This window comes from Ictalurus punctatus, chromosome 18 (genome assembly GCF_001660625.3).
Source record: "Ictalurus punctatus breed USDA103 chromosome 18, Coco_2.0, whole genome shotgun sequence".
NCBI lineage: Eukaryota > Metazoa > Chordata > Actinopteri > Siluriformes > Ictaluridae > Ictalurus > Ictalurus punctatus.
Genome location: NC_030433.2, coordinates 12,649,635 through 12,659,605, shown reverse-complemented (window position 1 = coordinate 12,659,605; position 9,971 = coordinate 12,649,635).

Below are 9,971 nucleotides of genomic sequence, written 5' to 3'. Positions count from 1 at the left end.
AACAGAGAATAATATGGGTCTTGGAACTATAGCAGCAAAATATAAAGAGAAAATAAATGCAAAATGAAATAAGTAAGTTTTATTGTTGGTTTATAATTTCAAAATGTGACATTTAATATTAGAAAGTATAGAAAAACAATGCTTTGTAATACATACTTTACCAAATTATTTTCTAATATAAATAATAAAACTATATACATCATAAAACATCATGATGTCTGGGAAAAGAATAAAAATATAACATTATTATTTTATGATTATAAGTTTTGTAAATTATTATTTATTTATACACTCCTAAAAAGGATTCTAAGAACAGTTAAAACTAAAAAGAAATCACTTAAGGGTATTCCTAGAGGGACAAATATACTCTTTAGGGTTTAGATTTGACTTTTTTTTTTTTCTAAGAGCATATAGTTGTCTCCATTTAACAAAATAAGAAACAAACACAGCTGTACGTTTAGTAATAAACAATGCTGTATCAATAATAGCTACCCTAAAGTTGACACATAGTATGTTAACCTGCACTTTTACCTCACCTCACAGACTCTCTATCCCCCTTCTATCACTATTTTTGTCTCTGTATATAATGTATATATAGCACATACTATACTGGTTTATGGAGTATGTGTATGTAACAGTGTTACATTCAACTCAGCATACCTGTGGGAGCTTTGCACCAGACATGTTGTAGTCATGGCAGGCGTAATTCCATAAACCCGGAGTCATATTGCAATCAGCTACATACTGATCTGAGCATACTAGCATTAAATATTGGACACTGTGGACATGTCACAACAACTTCCCTTATAACTGCTGCTGTTCTTGGGTTTGCAGACAGATGTTGTTACAAGTAAGCCTCAAATTCAAAGCACAATTTATATTTTAATAAAGTCATTCTTCACGCAGCATGCTAAAATAACCATAATCCAAATACTGTAAGTGAATGTGACATCTTTATGTAGTTCCTGGATCAGCATCACTTTGCTGTTTTTTGCCTTCACAAGGCAGTGATGTCATCATTGTGCACATCTAAATTGCTGTATTCTTGAGCTAAATTGATCATTTATTTTGGAATATTTAATGGAAAAAAAAACCCTCCAGATGTACCAGCTGGTTTCCAGAAAGGAAATCTAATGTGTAGCTTTACATTTTGTTTGATTTTTTTTGTTTTTGGTTAAGGTAGCTAGCTAATGTTAGGTTAGTGAGTAATTTTAGCAGAGTCATTTATTTAAAAAGAGTAAATTTAAAAGTTAAAAAAGAGTAAATTATTGTTTTGCTTCACTTTCAGTTCATAAAATTAAACAAAACTCCTGAGGCTTGAAAATTCTTCACAGTACTTCTTTCATCATTTTTAAAAACAAGGTCTCTTAGTACTTTTTAACTGTAGCTAGCTATCAACTCAGCTAAGCTAGGAATTGCAGTATTGATGTTAGGCAGCTATGCATACCAAACTGGCCAATTAAGGGTACTAGTTTGGGCTTAAATAGGCTACATGGTCAATTTCAGTTTCATATTTTTTTTTTTTCAACAAAGGGTTTAGCTTGTGTATTTCAGAAACTAACTGATTTAATGGGTGACAGTCTGAGTTTACACAGAGTTTTACAGAAAACAAAAACACTGTTCCCACTGTGTGCACTGTACCCTCAGATTCCTGTTCTTGGCTGACATGTACCAGATGTGGTCTTTTGCTGATGTAGCCTCAAGGTCCAAAATGTTGTGCATTCAGAGATACTTTTCTGCGTACCACAGTTATAAAGAGTTTTTATTTGAGTTAGAATAGCCTTCCTGTCAGAACTACCACTCACTGCATGTTTCTTTTTCTTTTTCACACCATTCTGTGGAAAGTCTATTGAATGTTGTGCACGAAAATCGCAGGAGTATTTCATCAGTTTCTGATGTACTCAAACCAGCCTGTTTGACACCAACAATCATTCCATGATCAAAGTCACTCAGATCACATTTCCCCCCATTCTTGTGTTTGATTACATTAACTGAAGCTCTTGAAGTGTATCTGCATGATTTTCGACTACTTGAATAATTGCATGAATGAGCAGATGTACGGGTGTTCCTATTAAAGTGGCCAGTGAATGTGTGAATGTAAATTTGCCCAACTTTATAACCTAAAATGCCAAGCGACACAATAGCTTTCCTGTACGGAAGCCATCTAACACCTCTGGAAGGAATTTTCTTAGAAGAATATTCGATGGCTCAGCAATGGAAGGGAGATAAATCATAAAATAAGGACACTGTTTAACACTGATTGATTAAACTGAATGTTGTTGCAGGATCAATATTAAGGGATGTTGATTCAGGAACATGTCTATCTGCAACCTCACAATTCAAGCATAAGCTACATCGCATTGTCTGAAGCACAGAAAATCACAGGCTGCCAACTCCCCCTCCTCACATGCCTGTATTCTAGGGTGGGGAAGAAGATGGGAAAAACATGACTGACCCCTCCACACTATCTTCCAGCATTTCACTTCACAGTGGAAACCAATGGAATCCTAAAGGCGTGCACCAGTCGACACACAGCACATCATCTTTCCAAGGCTATAATCCTCTGAAATAAGAATCCACATCCCTCCTCTCTGATGTAATGTGTAACATGTAATTACTGCACAAAACACTCACTGCTCAGATATTTAACTGTATATTGTCTTCCAATATACATCATTAAATTGTACTTTTTAAAATTATTCAACACTTAAATAGTAACAATAATAGCAATTGCATCATTTGCATGCTTTTTCACCACTGGTAGTATTTACATACATACATCCAATGCACTGCGTTCAGTGTACTGCATTTTTTAATTGAACTGTATTGTACTGTATAGTGGTGTATGTTGTATGTATTTTAACGATACCACACCAAAATAAATTCCTTGTACATCTTGTACTTTATGAATAAATGATTCTGATTCCCATGTCCTACTGAAAAAGACAAAAACAAAAAACACATTCATTAATCAGAAGCAGGAATTTCTGAAAAAGTTTAAGAAAGTTGTATGTTGTTTTTGGTGTTAAATAAGTTATTTAACAAAAATTTAAGTAAATGTAACAGATTTAGTAAAACAATCAATACCAGTCTTCAGCCATCAATTACACGTAAGAACTGTGAGTACATCAGTGATGCTCTATTATTCATGAAGATGTACCACTACACTGCCATGTCTACTAAAATGGCTGCCTCATCCACCTCCCATACTCGTGATCTTCTTTACATAGTTCCATAATCTCTCTCTGCTGTTGAAATCGCTCATCTTGAAGTGGGGCAGCTGCCCTGGGACAATCTTAGCCACCACTGGGGATACAAATCCACTTGTAATAGAGAGTAAACCAGTTGGAGATGATGGAGGAATGACCTACAGTAATACTCCTGAGGGAGCTTGACTATAGAGCCACAGCATCTTGCCTTTCCATAGATGAAAGTAAACAACAGTTGCCCTAGTCAGTTTTAACCAGTTGTTAAGCGGTCACATGCTTTCTGGTCACATAAGTCCAACTTTTCTTTTTAAGACCCATCCTTTGTCATCTCTGACTTTTGTGCTGGTTATGCACAACAGTGATAGACTGATTAAATTTGTTGTACTGTGGCTCTCTTTTTGACCAACTGGGATTTGTAATTAACTGATGTACTGCCATGCTCCAAACACTGGGCTCTGTGCCATATTCAGTAAAAATGTAATATGCTCAGTGGCTGCTCATTGTACTAAGGTGCTTTCACTAAATATTTCAAAGTTGTTGCTGTCTGTGAGAACAGGGAAGGGGAAATCACCCTGACACTACCCAGAAATATCATCCATCAATCATAAACAATCTAGGGGAGTACACCTACAAATTCAGAAAGTCATAATGTACATTTTAAATAGGTGTTTGAAACTGAAATCAATGATCACACATACAGTATCTGCTTGCATCCCGACAGCTCCTGAAGTGTTCAGCACAACTTCCATTTGCAGCTTGATTCAGTTTGTTGTGAACTTTTATGCCCACTTTGCTCTTTCAATGCAATTTGTGCAAGAGCCTCCAGCTCTCTTCTCTCCCAGGCTCTGAATGTGATTCAACAGCTGTTAAACAGGAGGCAGCGGTAAATCACTGGTGTCTCGTGAACTGATTTACAGAAGAGTGATGATTTACTCATGTAGGGAGAGTGGAAGTATAACAAAAGTAGTTTTGAATGGGGAAGGGGAATATGATATACTAGAGTTGCTATGTCTATATGTATATAGTGGTCTATAGACTCCATGTGGAACTTTACTGGTAGTCTGTTGAACCACAGGGATCTAATCATGGGTGCCCAGGTGTTGTTCAATCAAGTAAACCCCATATTATTGAGGGATCTGCTTTACAGTTGAGTGTGGCTATTGATCCTTCTCACCTTCAAGGTCAGCGTTGCTACATACTTGGCCTATACACATCCTGTCAGTGTACCAACAGCACAAAACATCCCAGATGCCATTAGGACAAATAGCAATATGTCCTTGGACATTACCCAGACAACCTCTGCAAGATGACCTTATGCTCTTCCCAAATATCAGGCAATGCATTAGTATGGACACTGCTGAGCCGGGTGCTGAAATCGACAAGGACACGAGTGCATACTGAAGATGCAAGAATATGCCATCTGCCCCTTGAACAGTTGCCTTTTGGATTCATGTCAGCATGTAAGATCACTCAGGATATCTATTATTAGATCTACTTGAGGTTTTGGTCATTGACATAACAGAAATTCTTCATGTGAACCATAGGATTGTACTGCATGCATGCGTCTGTGGTTATGTTTAAAGATTATTTAGAAATTCAAGTTTGTTTGATGGGGTAAAGCTGTTTTCATCAGAACAGCACGATGTAATTTTAAAAAAGCAAAACAAACAATACAAGATGTTTCTTGTAGCTTTAAAAAAAATCTTTAAAAAGAATAAATATTCATGATATCCAGTGTTAAGCAGTGCTATATGTCTGGAGATAATGAAGCAGAAAATTATTTTTCTTTATTATATTGGGAAATTTTGTTAATGGTACTAATTGTGTTAATGTGGTACTAAGGTTTTTACATGTGTAGGCTTACATGTTAGTTACACTGTAAAAAATGACAGCAAGTAAAAATATTATGAATATAGAAAAATATAGGCAAATATTTTTCTTTTTGATGGTTTTTAAACAAATAAAAGATCATTAAACCTATTTCTAGATATTTGTTACTAATGTCAAGCTTGAAATTGCTATCTATTTTTGACATATAATTTTGCTTATGTGAAGGGTTTTAGTTATTTCTAGAAAGAAGCAAAACTATGCACCAATAGAATAAAATGATTTTCAGCTTGAAATATATAAATATGTCTAAAAATAGATTTAATGGTTTTATATTTGTTATATAATAATCTCATAATGAGAAATATTAGATAACTTTCCCTTTGTTCAAGATATTTTCACTTGGAAAGACCTTTTTTTTTTTTTTTCTTTTTGCAGTGTGCCTTTTTTTATGGAAGCCCTAAGCAGCCATGCATTATAATGTTTTTTCTTTGTTGTTTTCTCGTGATCAAAACATAACAAAAAGTTGTTTTCGCATGATCTTGACATAACCAAAAGTTGTTTTTCTCGTGATCTTGACATAACCAAAAGCTGTTTTCTCATGTTGTAATTGTATCCTGAGAAAATGTCATGCTTTGTGAATGGGACTGGTGTTACATGCACGTTGACATCTTCGCCATCATAAATGTAATAATTGCTCACTGTAGAGATGGTCTTTATCTCCACATTAAGAGAGTGATGTCCCCTTCTCAAGTGTCGGACACTAATATAGAAGTCGTCAATCCTGCAGGAATGACGTATTTTTGCAGGCCACCCCAGAAGTTAGCACCACCCTGGATCCCTCGAGAAAAAGCCAATAGGATTTTTCCACTGGTTTTTGGATTATTGCAGAAAATAAACCCTGTGACCAACAAAAGTTTATGATTCTTACATGTTTCATTCGTTAAGATAATCTTCACAAATGAACACAACCTTTTAGGATTTTGAAGCCTAAATACAATCACCAGAAGTAAAAAAGCAAACATTAGGCTATAAACGAACTACACCACAGTCACATGACTTCACCACCACTAAGCTACCGACAACTCTTTCAATCTTTATTTAAAAAACAATATAATTCAAAAATACTATAAATTGATAAATCTACAAGTTTGCAAGAGTATGAGTGTAAACACAACGAGGCTGTAGTAGATGAGTTTAATGTCCCCGACAACCTCTGTATTACCATTAGCCACGTGATAGCAATCGTCTTTTTCAAGACACGTAAAAGCTTTTTAAAAAATGCTGAATGGGGTATTACTGATGTATTTTATGTTGTAGTATAAAACGTGAACATATCTTGAGCTTGTGTTAACCACTGACCTTATTTCAGGCATTTAACTAAAAACCCATTCAAAAACCCCTTCAGGACGATAGATGTTGAGTACACAGAAAAGTCGAGATCACAAGAAAATTAAGTCGAGATCATGTGAAAACAAGAAATAAAAAATTAACAATGCATGGCCGCATAGGGCTTCTGTATTTTTTTTTAGCCATTTTTAGTTTTTTTTTTTTTTTTTTTAAAGTGTGTTAAAAAGAGCCATATGCATTTGACTACATTACTTATGTTAAATGTTTAGCAATACAAATGTTATGTGTTAATAAAAGAAGTTCTAATAAAGGCTTTAACTTTTTTAACATACAAACAAATAGACAGTCAAATTACACTGTAATATAAGTAACATCTGATACAGCTCTTACAGGGTGTCCCAAACGTCTCCATGCATACAGAAGGGGAAATTAACAGTTTTTAGCAAAATGTCTTCCAAAAATTTTCATACTTATTTTATATTATATATTTTTTCAGCTAGCCTTTAAGAATGCCTTTGACAAAAGAAGAACGCATTGAAATGTTTCTCATGGCTGGATCAGGAAGCTGTTGCAAGGTTGCGACTGACAAGCACATCACACAAGACACTGCTGCCAAACTTATTAATGAATTCAAAAAGATTGTAAGTGTTGCGGATCAACCGAGAAGTGGACGTCCACAAAAATCTACAAGAGAAGGCACAGTCGACATGGTGCTGGCATACATAGTCCCCTATATATATATATATATATATATATATATATATATATATATATATATATATATAGAGAGAGAGAGAGAGAGAGAGAGAGAGAGAGAGAGAGAGAGAGAGAGAGAGACTTTTGAGACACCCTGAATTTTACAATTCAACCTGGTAATCTAGAAGCAGTGTTATGAAGAATATCACATTATATGTTAGTCCTCCTTCTCCATGGAGTGAAGTGCAAATACATCTTCATGAACTAAACAGCTCTCCAGTTTTGCAAAAAACTTTAGAGATGTCTTGTATGATGGCTGACCTTGCCAAACTGCTCAAAAAAGGAGTCTGGAACACAACCAAATTAAGGAGCTTTTGGATGTTGGAGTAAATGGTGGCTAAGGATGGCCATGACTAAGATCTTATGCAGTCTTACCTGCGGTTTAATGTTCTTCGTAAGGAATTCCTCAATCCATAGCACCAAAAAACTGTACCTTCCTGTGCTTGACTGGTTATCAGTTGGTAGTTTTTTGGTTTTTTTTGACAAAGATGCTCCAGCACAAATATATGAGGCTTCAAGAAAAGACTAGAGATTTGAACCAATCCAGACTACAATAAATAGCTAACAGCTCATGATGAGCCCTGCCTGCTCCAGCATCAGGCGCGTGAAATGAGATAAAATGTGATGCCTTACCATCTCCTCTTTCACCCATTCTTTTTATTTCTCAGCTTTCACATTTTCCTGACCACAGATTGATTACGTCCTACGACCTGCCACAACATGGTCAATCTTAGTAATGCAAGTAAAATACTTTCCACTTCTTACTGATTATTCGCCACTTACCGTCCAAAGACTGAAGATTAAAATAAGAAGTGGAAGGTATCCTTCCTGTAAAATCCTTCCTGTAAAATCCTTCCACAGAGATCACTGTCTGTTTTCTTTTGACCTGTATCAAGGTAAAATGTCCTACCTGAAAGTCCTTGAGTCTTTGTTCTCTTTCTTTTTAACCTTAACAACATTCAAAGGGTTCTGTTACATTTACAATATGCACTCGTTATTATTTGTATTTAATTTTTTAAAAAGTATTTTACTATAAATAAATGGTGGTCACTGTTACGTTTACAAAAAATGAACAAACAATTTTTCGACTATGCAGGCATGAAGACATTCCAAATCCCAAAGTGACTGTATACTGTATCACACATTATCCACAGGAAAGCAGCCTAAAGTTAACGTTGCCTCTCAGTGAAGTAATGCACTGCAAAAAATATGGCATCTTAGCAAGTGAAAACATCCTTAATATAGATAAATGTATCTAGTATTTCCCGTTATAAGATTATTAAACATATTTCTAGACTTTAAAAAAAAAAAAAAAAAAAACTATTTTCAGGTTTGAAATCATCTTTCCCCCTACATTTAAATTTAAGCATTGATTTCTAGAAAGGAAGAAAATTACCTGCAAATAGAATAGGAAAATTTAAAGCTTGAAATTAGTTTTTATTTTTTAAATCAACCTAGATATAGGTTTAATAATCTTATATTTGGTTTATGGTAATCTTGTCATTTGAAATACTACATTAATTTGACCATATTAAAGATATTTTCACCCGCTAAGATGTGATTTTTTTTTTACAGTTTAGGTTATTACTTTATCTATATCTTTGATCACACTTGTCAAAAAATACAATACTACCGCTAGCCACTAAAACAAAATTGTCTACAATCGTTTAATTGTCACTACAGCATACAATTATGGATGCTTTAGCTATTTCCCTTCTTTAAAATCTACAGCATGACAGAAAACTTACTCATTCCCTTTACTGGCAATGTAGGTGGCAGTTTCCTTTGTCTTCAATTTGTTTTGCACATTTGCTCCAAAAAACAAAACATCAAGTAAATGCTGTGCTCTGATGATGACTTCCTGATGGGCTGGAGACAGAATGCGAGGAGTGTCTCAGTTCTAAGACAAAAGTTTCAAATTGATTAAACACTAATGCCTGTGTTTATCCCCCACTTTACAAGTGTCTTCAATTAAGCCCCCTTTGTGCTATTTTTCTGATGATGCATGGACTTCAGAGGCCGCAAATTGATCCGTTTGCAAACGTGTGCAATTTTATCCCATTTCGCCCAGTACACAGCAGACCACTGCCAAACAACTCAGAAAAGCACAATTCTAACACAATTTCCACCCACTTGAACAGATTTCTAAAATGCATTGTAAAATACTATAAAACAACATTAGTTCACAGCATTTAGGAATAAACACTCTCAAAGGACATCAGCAATTATAATATTTAATCGTGAGTGTTTAAAGTTTGAAACACTCTATGCTCAGTGAAATGCATGATGAGTGACCGATAGAAGACGGCGTGTATAAGCTTTTCCTCAATCCTGATGGGAAATAGCGGAGCAGACACCTCAAAGAAACAGCACTCTCCTGCACTTGATCAATACGTGAAGAACTCTTACATTACACATTAATCTAATAATCTAATCTAACTGGCAGGCTTTTAACATAAGAACGGGGAGGGGAGACTGTCGAGGATGGAAGAATAGTGAGAAGTACAAAGATTACCAGCACTGAAGTTTACATCATTATCCAGTTTTCTTCACATGACAGAAAAGCTTTATAGTCTTAATATCTTCTCCATCATTATATTATATAAATATTTTACTGTGACAGTGGGGTTTTTTTAACAAAAAAAAATAAAACAAAACAGAAATTTGTTAGTTGCATAGATTGAAGTATTTAATCGCTGGGTCAGTGGATCTACAGGATGTTCAAAGTTTGCGATATTTTCTTGTAGAACCAAACTCTTATTGATACTTTTTGATAGCTCCATGGTCTTCACAATGCTTTTTGCTCAGATGTGTTCTCTAATCAAAGTC